Source organism: Schistocerca serialis, chromosome 4 (assembly GCF_023864345.2).
Source record: "Schistocerca serialis cubense isolate TAMUIC-IGC-003099 chromosome 4, iqSchSeri2.2, whole genome shotgun sequence".
Lineage (NCBI taxonomy): Eukaryota > Metazoa > Arthropoda > Insecta > Orthoptera > Acrididae > Schistocerca > Schistocerca serialis.
In genome coordinates this window covers 832,028,767-832,038,230 of record NC_064641.1, presented here as the reverse complement: position 1 = coordinate 832,038,230, position 9,464 = coordinate 832,028,767, and the positions used below count along the sequence as shown (strand labels likewise).

Genomic DNA, 9,464 nt, shown 5'->3' with positions numbered 1-9,464 from the left:
AGAATGTGTTAGATGATTCTACAACAGATGGACGGTAGTTTTGCGGATCACTTCTCCTACCCTTCTAGTAGATGAGTGTGACCTGTATTTTCCTCCAACTATTGGGCACGGAATTTTTGTTCGACCGATGTACGCTTCAAATCATTTCTACGAAGATTGACAGTAAATGTCTGAATGACTCATGGTATCAGCCTTCTTGCCTTCCAGGAATAAATGCGTCATGAACAGCAGAAGCTGTTTCACGAGAGGGACGGCTTACACTCCTGAGCATATTACAAGTGCAGCAGCGCAAGATACGTGGGCGACTTTTTAGGTTGGGGCCGATACTTAAAGAGCGGTGGATGGAGTTGATTATGTTCGCCTCTAGTGGACGTTATCACACGTGAGTAGAAGTTACTCTCTGTTGTGGGTTGGCAGGAGAGCCAACGCCGGTATGAGAGGAAGCCGAAAGGCACGCGTTTTAGCTCACGCAGGCTGGCGTGAGGTCTGGAACAGGACAAGGAAATTAGACTTTAGCAAAAAACGTACGTAGCTGCTGGAATACTTAACTTTAATCCATAAATGGTGAACATCGCTCTTGACGGTACATGTTTTACAGTATCAATAGTAACTGGTAATGGCGCCTTGCTAGGTCGTAGCAAATGACGTAGCTGAAGGCTATGCTAACTATCGTCTCGGCAAATGAGAGGGTAATTGTCAGTGAACCATCGCTAGCAAAGTCGGTTATACCACTGGGGCGAGTGCTAGGAAGTCTCTCTAGACCTGCCGTGTGGCGGCGCTCGGTCTGCAATCACTGATAGTGGCGACACGCGGGTCCGACGTATACTAACGGACCGCGGCCGATTTAAAGGCTACCACCTAGCAAGTGTAGTGTCTGGCAGTGACACCACACTCTCCCCCCCTCCCCATTCAAATCGTCAAGGGTGGCCCTCATGATGGCTTTCTCTACTGAACTTAGCGCTTGTGCCTGACGCCTTTCAACAGCGCAAGGAAAGCACATGTTTCGCGCGTACGTGTTTTGCTGAAATTGGCACACGATTGTCAAAACTCGTAGCTTATAGCAAGCGATGCGAATCGCGCTTGCTGTTTGACCGACAATAGTCGAATGTGATCGACCTATTTGCGGAATGCAAATATGGTTCAGAGCTATGTTTCTATACGTGTTGACTACGGGGGATAAAGCAAACAACGGATCATAGAAGACAACAATCTTATTCTAGCACTCGTATAAACAATCAGCTTTTCTTCTTCAGTCAAGATTCTTCAGTTCGGTTCGGTGCGTTTCGACTGCATCCTGCTGCCGTTATCAGTATCTTTTATGCCAGCGATTGTATGGTTTAATGTTTTGGCCACAGTCAGTGAAGAATAATTACTTTCAGAATGTTCTGTGTACAAATAAAAAGAAAGGAAGGAAGACAAATTTTTACTGTCTCGTCGACGACGTCGTCGTTACAGATGGAGCACAAGCTCAGATGGGGGAGGACGAAGAAGTAAATCGCCAATGTCGTTTTCCAAGGAACCGCCCAGTATCCGCCTTAGATGGCTTATGGCAACGACGAAAAACCTAAATCTGTGTGGTTGGAAGTGGGTCTGAATCGCGACTATTCCGAAAATGAGTCCAGTGTTTACTGTCTTAGAAGAACACTGTGGCAAATGAAATATCAGTTTGTTGAGATGAATGCTAACTAACGGCAATAAAGATAATAGTTAGTGGATGATATTAAACTACATACCGATGACTGAAAACATTATGACGACCGCCTTAATAGAGTGTTGGTCCAGCTTTGAAAAGGATTGCAGCAGCAGGAGCACTGCGTGGCTTGGCTTCGTCAAGTCCTTGTCAGGTTTCCGGTGGGATGTGGCACCAGGCAGTTGCCGTCCAGTTTCCTTACTGAAACATTTTTCCAAAATATTCGAAAAAGTGATGTACTCAAGAGTAGTTGTGCACTTAAGTGAAAGCAGTCTACTTATTGCATCACAGTTTCCAGAAGCCTTGCACGACTGAGAATGGTACATATTCATCCAAGCATCAAACAGTACAAGCTTGAAGAAATAATATATCTCCAATTAGTATTTTTTGTGACCTTTCCACTGCATTTGACTGTGTAGATCATGGTTCCCTCTTAGAAAGACCCAAGTTGGGAATTGATGGTTTACCCCATAGCTCGTCTGAATCATAATCACCAGACAGAATTCACAAAGTAGTGCTGAATAATTCAGACAATGTCGGAAAGGTAGAAATCTTTATTGAATGGGGGAGGGACGGGGGGGGGGGGGGGGAGCGTAAAATTACAAAGGGATTGCCACAGGGTACAGTTTTGGGTCCACTCCTTATGTATACTGATGGAAAAATATCGCAACACCAAGGAGGAGTTGCGCGAGATAAAGTTGGCAGGCATGTTTCTGCATCTGAAAGATGATGTCTATTCACATTTCTCGACAGTCGCTTAAGGATGGCGCTGTTAACGCCACTATAATGATACAAATCGGGTTTGCTTAAAACATATGCTCTAACGGTCGTGAACATTAGTTACCTTTAAGACTGGACATGGTGAGTTGATGATACTCAAGAACGCCTTTAAAGAAACAAACACGCCAGTCAACACCTCACTGAATTTGAGCCAGGTAGTGTAGTGGGGCTATGAGAAACTGGGTGATCCTTCTGCAGTACTGCGGAAAGACTTTGTAAGATAGTAATGCCGTTTTGATTTTTGTATGTTATCTATGTGCACGTCAGAAAGACAGTAACTTACGTTTCTGTTAAAGAATCTTTGGTCTTGTCGTGGCACAGTCTTTGCCTCTGCGCAGTCTGATACATCCTTAATTGATGTGTGGTAGGTGATGGACAAATTCAGTAGTGCTGTGTTGACTTGCGATGGTATCTGTTAGATGAAGAAAGATTTATTGTAAAGGACAGCAAGGATTTTTTTTTAAAAAAAAGGGGTTTTCAAGTAAGACTGCAGCACTGCGCACCTACTTTGTAGAAATTATTATTGGCAGATACTTAACTTTGTTCATTTGCTAAGAGCTGAGAGAAAGATTGCCCCATTTCCTTGCGTCATGTACTAATATAATAACTGATTAAGCTGTTTGGTTTTTACAGAAATTCTCTGTTAACATTCTGCCCTTTTTAAAACAGGGTTCAATTTGTTAAGCATAGTTTTGTTCAGACCAATGTTATGTGTGAAGGTCACACGAAGTTTTACTCTGTCTTTTTCAGTACATACTTTACTCTAAAATCGTTGTCTTGGAATATCATTTCATAGGAATAGTTCCTCTCACTGTTTATCATTCCGCATTACACATTTCACCATGTGATTTTGCAATAGTTTGAATATGTTTGGAAATTTCATTTAAAAATCGAAATCTACCTTAGCCGCTGCCTGCTTGCTGTTTGCTATTGTCATTTTGAGAAATCTGCAACAATTTTGTCAAGACGCGATTCAAGTGGAAATTTTGATTAGGGCCAGATAATTGTTTTACTTCAGTTGCGCATTTAATATAAATACAAATTATATTCAGGCCAGTTACAGTTCAATTCAAATCACGTTCTGTTTAGTCAAAGGTTAGCTCAAACGGTTCGAATGGCTCAAAGCACTATGGGACCTATCATCTGTGGTCATCAGTCCCCTAGACTTAGAACTACTTAAACCTAACTAACCTAAGGACGTCACACACACCCATGTCCCAGTCAGGATTCGAACCTGCGACCGTAGCAGCCGCGCGGTTCCGGACTGTAGCGCCTAGAGCCTCTCGGTCACAGCGGCCGGCCAAAGGTTAACATATGAGTTTAAGTTGGATAACAGTTTATGGGTACTTTGGTAATAAGTAGGCTTTTATAGAGTGGGAGGTGAAGTTGGGCTAAATTTCGTACAAAGACAAATATGATGGGGAGGTTACCACATGACAAGAATGTAGTCACTGCACATAATTGCTGGCAACGGTGGTCACGAGAATGTATGGTCGCAAGAAAAGCGGTTTCCAGATGGTCAAGTGGCACTACCGAGAGGGAAGACCATGGAGTTCGGTGTATGGCTCTGGCGCATCGCACTGCATCTGCAGCAACAATCCGAGCAGTAATTGCAGCAGTGACCCAACGAAATGTTATAAATCGGTTTCTTCAACGACGTCCTGTAGCGTGCGTTCCACTGACTCCAACCACCCCCATTTGCGACGTCAGCGGTGCCAAGCAAAAGCTAAGTTGAGTGCAGGCTGGAGGTCTGTTGTGTTTTCTCATGAAATCTGGTTCTGCCTCAGTGCCAGTGATGATCGTGTGTTGGTTACAAGAATGCTAATCGAGGTCCTGCAACCAACCTGCTTGTGTGCTTGACACACTGAACTGACACCTGGAGTTATGGCCTGGGGTACGATTTCGTATGACAACAGGAGCACTGATGTGATTATCCCACGATCCCCGACTGCAAAACTGTTCGTTAGTCTGGTGATTTGACCTGTTGTTCTGTCACTCATAAACAGCGTACTAGGGGATGTTTTCCAACAGAATAACGCTCGCCCAGAGACCGCTGTTGTAGCCCAACATCCTCTACAGAGTGTCGACATGTTTCGTCGACCTACTTGATCGTCAGGTCGGTCTCCAATCGAGCATATGTGGGACATCATCGGGCGAGAACTCCAGCATGTTCGACAAACAGCATAAAACGTGCTTGTATTGACAGACCAAATGCAACAGGCGTGGAACTCCATCCCACAAACTGACATCCGGCACATGTAAAACACAATGCTTGCACGTTTGCATGGTTACATTCAACATTCTGGCGGCTACACCGTTTATTAATGTAGTAGCATTTCACGTTTCAAATGGCTTATCTCGCATTTACCTATTAACTTGCAATGTTAGTCACTTAAATAGGTTACCTAGACAACTGTACTGTGGTAATTTCATTACTCTATGTTAATTATTTTTGGTGTTGCGATTTTTTTCCCGTGAGTGTATATGAATGACTTTCAACTTAACATTCAACAAGCAAAATGGGTACTTTGTGCAGACGATACTAGTGTTATACTAAATCCTGTAGAGAGGAAGCGTCCGCGGCTCGTGGTCTTGCCGTAGCGTTTCCGCTTCCTGCGCACGGGGTCCCGGGTTCGATTCCCGGCGGCGTCAAGGATTCTTCATGCCTCGTGATGACTGGTTGTTGCTGTGTCGTCTTCATCATCATCATTCATCCCCATTTCGGTCGGAGGAAGACAATGGCAAACCACCTCTACTAGGACCTTGCCTAGTACATCGGTGCGGGTCTCCCGCATCGTCCCTCATCATCGTCCCCTCATCATCATCAAAGAGAAAGCAACAAAAGATTTAGTAATTGATTTTTTCCAAAGAATTATTAATTAGATTCTCTGATAGCAGTCACCATAAATTTTGAAACACACACTGTATTCAGTTCTGGTAAATACAGTAGGCTAGAACGCTCCAAATATTTAGGTGTGCGTATTTATGAAGCTTGAGCAGATAGAGGAATATTTTTCTCAAACAATTTAATTCGGTTACTTTTTCTCTTTATATAATTACTAATCTTTTAAACCAACGTATCAGCCTCCTGGTATATTTTGCATATTTCCACTCAATAATGTCTTACATAATGATTTTCTGTGGTAACTTAGAAAGAAAGTACTGATTGCCCAAAAACGAATAGTATGAATAATACGTGGTGTTCACCCACGGACGTCATGCAGGCACCTCTTCATGGAGCTAAGCATTTTAACTGCGCCGTAACACACACACATATATTCGCTAATGGAATTCGTCATAAATAATTTATCACAATTTGAGAAGGAAAGAGATGTCCACGCTACAACACTAGGGGGAAAAATGACATTCAGTATCCATTGTTAAAGCTATCGGTGGCTCCGAAAAGAGTTCAATAAGCAGCAATATAATTTTTTGATGATTTTCTCACTAACATAAAATGTCTGACAGATAGCGAAGCAAGTTTTACATCTAATTTAAAGTCATTTTTCTTGGACAGCTCCTTCTATTTCATTGACGAATTTCTGATTAAAAACTGGTAGCCAGTAAAAAAAAAAAAAAAAAAAAAAAATAATGCATTTGCATGAGTAGGACTAAAAATTATACTGAGTTCGCGTTTTATTAATGTTGATACTAAACATGTATATACACTCCTGGAAATGGAAAAAAGAACACATTGACACCGGTGTGTCAGACCCACCATACTTGCTCCGGACACTGCGAGAGGGCTGTACAAGCAATGATCACACGCACGGCACAGCGGACACACCAGGAACCGTGGTGTTGGCCGTCGAATGGCGCTAGCTGCGCAGCATTTGTGCACCGCCGCCGTCAGTGTCCGCCAGTTTGCCGTGGCATACGGAGCTCCATCACAGTCTTTAACGCTGGTAGCATGCCGCGACAGCGTGGACGTGAACCGTATGTGCAGTTGACGGACTTTGAGCAAGGGCGTATAGTGGGCATGCGGGAGGCCGGGTGGACGTACCGCCGAATTGCTCAACACGTGGGGCGTGAGGTCTCCACAGTACATCGATGTTGTCGCCAGTGGTCGGCGGAAGGTGCACGTGCCCGTCGACCTGGGACCGGACCGCAGCGACGCACGGATGCACGCCAATACCGTAGGATCCTACGCAGTGCCGTAGGGGACCGCACTGCCACTTCCCAGCAAATTAGGGACACTGTTGCTCCTGGGGTATCGGCGAGGACCATTCGCAACCGTCTCCATGAAGCTGGGCTACGGTCCCGCACACCGTTAGGCCGTCTTCCGCTCACGCCCCAACATCGTGCAGCCCGCCTCCAGTGGTGTCGCGACAGGCGTGAATGGAGGGACGAATGGGGACGTGTCGTCTTCAGCGATGAGAGTCGCTTCTGCCTTGGTGCCAATGATGGTCGTATGCGTGTTTGGCGCCGTGCAGGTGAGCGCCACAATCAGGACTGCATACGACCGAGGCACACAGGGCCAACACCCGGCATCATGGTGTGGGGAGCGATCTCCTACACTGGCCGTACACCACTGGTGATCGTCGAGGGGACACTGAATAGTGCACGGTACATCCAAACCGTCATCGAACCCATCGTTCTACCATTCCTAGACCGGCAAGGGAACTTGCTGTTCCAACAGGACAATGCACGTCCGCATGTATCCCGTGCCACCCAACGTGCTCTAGAAGGTGTAAGTCAACTACCCTGGCCAGCAAGATCTCCGGATCTGTCCCCCATTGAGCATGTTTGGGACTGGATGAAGCGTCGTCTCACGCGGTCTGCACGTCCAGCACGAACGCTGGTCCAACTGAGGCGCCAGGTGGAAATGGCATGGCAAGCCGTTCCACAGGACTACATCCAGCATCTCTACGATCGTCTCCATGGGAGAATAGCAGCCTGCATTGCTGCGAAAGGTGGATATACACTGTACTAGTGCCGACATTGTGCATGCTCTGTTGCCTGTGTCTATGTGCCTGTGGTTCTGTCAGTGTGATCATGTGATGTATCTGACCCCAGGAATGTGTCAATAAAGTTTCCCCTTCCTGGGACAATGAATTCACGGTGTTCTTATTTCAATTTCCAGGAGTGTATGTTCTGTAAATTCATTTCGACAAAAAAAGTTGTTCAAATGATCTATGGAACGTGTAACTAAACAACCAACCAGATACCTACGCACAGGTCATACAATTACCGTTAATTACGGGCTGGTTGTTTGTGGCCACGAGCTGGCGCTCTCTGGCGCCCCAGATGTGTTCTATTGTGTTCAGGTCGGACGACTTAGTGACCAAGAGGTCAATATGAGTTTACTATCATGCTCCTAAATTATCCCGGCACGATTAAAGTCTTTTCGCACGCATAGTTATCCTGTTCGAAGATACCATCTGCGACATGGAAGATATCAAGCATCAAGAAATTCAGGGGGTCTACAATAATGTTCCCGTAGCCAACCGGTATTGCGGTGCCTTCGATTACTCCCACACATCGCACGAAACAGCAGGTGAATATGCCCGTATCATAATACTGTCCCCACAGTCCTGAGTAGGTGAGGTGGTGCCTATTTCGAGGAGTCATTCACCTAGATGACGGCGTGTTCAGATACGACAGTCGATCTGATGAATCGAGAAACGTGACTCATCCGACCCTTCGACACGTTGCCTTTTAACGCACTGTCCAATCTCGATCATCGCGTGTCCGTTGCAGTCGTAAATGATGATTTAGTTGGGTCAACATTGGATATCGTCTGCTCACTTGAAGAAAGGTCTGTTCATAAAGACTGGAAAGTAGCACAGGTCACACCAATATTCAAGAAAGGAAATAGGAGTAACCCGTTGAATTACAGACCCGTATCACTGACCTCAATTTGCAGTAGGATTTTCGAGCATATACTGTACTCGAACATTATGAATCACCTTGAAGAAAATGACTTATTGGTACATAACCAATACGGATTCAGAAAACATTGTTCTTGTGCAACGCAGCTAGCCCCTTATTCCCATTAAGTAACGAGTGATGTCAACAAGGGATCTCAGATCGACTCTATATTCCTACATTTCCAGAAGGTTTTTGATACCGTTCCTCACAAGAGACCATTAATCAAATTGTGTGCATATGGAGTATCGTCTCAGCTGTGTGACTGGATTCGTGATTTCCTCTCAGAGAGGTCACAAAATGGTTCAAATGGCTCTGAGCACTGTGGGACTTAACCTCTGAGGTCATCAGTCCCCTAGAACTTAGAAATACTTAAACCTAAGTAACGTAAGGACATCACACACATCCATGCCCGAGACAGGATTCGAACCTGCGACCACAGCGGTCGTGCGGTTCCAGGCTGTAGCGCCTAGAACCGCTCGGCCACCCAGGCCGGCAGAGAGGTCACAGTCCGTACTGATAGGCGGAAAATCGTAGCGTAGAACGGAAGTGATACCTGGTGTTGCGCAAGGTAGTGTCGTAGGCCCTCTGCTGTTCCTGATTTACATAAAAGATCTAGCCCCCTTAAATTGTTTGCAGATGACGCTGTAATTTACCGTCTAGTAAAATGATCAGACGATCAATTCCAATTACAGAATGATCTATAGAGAATTTCTGTATGGTGAGAGAAGTGGCAACTGGAACTAAACAAAGAAAAGTGTGAGGTCATCCACATAGGTACTAAAAGAAATCCGATAAATTTTGGAGATACGATAAATCGCACAAATCTAAGGGCTGTCAATTCGGCTAAATACGTAGGAATTACAGTTACGAGCAACTTAAACTGGAAAGACCAGTAGATAATATTGTGGGAAACGCGGAACAAAGACTGCGCTTTGTTGTCGGAACAAATAGAAGACGCGACAGACCCACTAAAGAGACAGCCTACATTACACTTGTCCGTCCTCTGCTGGAATATTGCTGCGCGGTATGGGATCGTTACCAGGTAGGATTGACGGAGGACATCGAAAAAGTGCAAAGAAGGGCAACTCGTTTCGTGTTATCGCGCAATAGGGGTGAGGGTGTC

The 9,464-nt window shown here is 45.3% G+C and overlaps 1 non-coding gene across 1 annotated transcript; it reads right to left on the bottom strand.

Annotated features, from left to right (window-relative positions):
• Positions 1 to 8,747: 8,747 nt before the first annotated feature.
• On the bottom strand, positions 8,748 to 8,831 carry Trnas-gga (transfer RNA serine (anticodon GGA)). The gene is given in 2 exon segments: positions 8,748 to 8,782; positions 8,792 to 8,831. It is a non-coding gene; the product is annotated as a tRNA-Ser (tRNA).
• Positions 8,832 to 9,464: the final 633 nt, after the last annotated feature.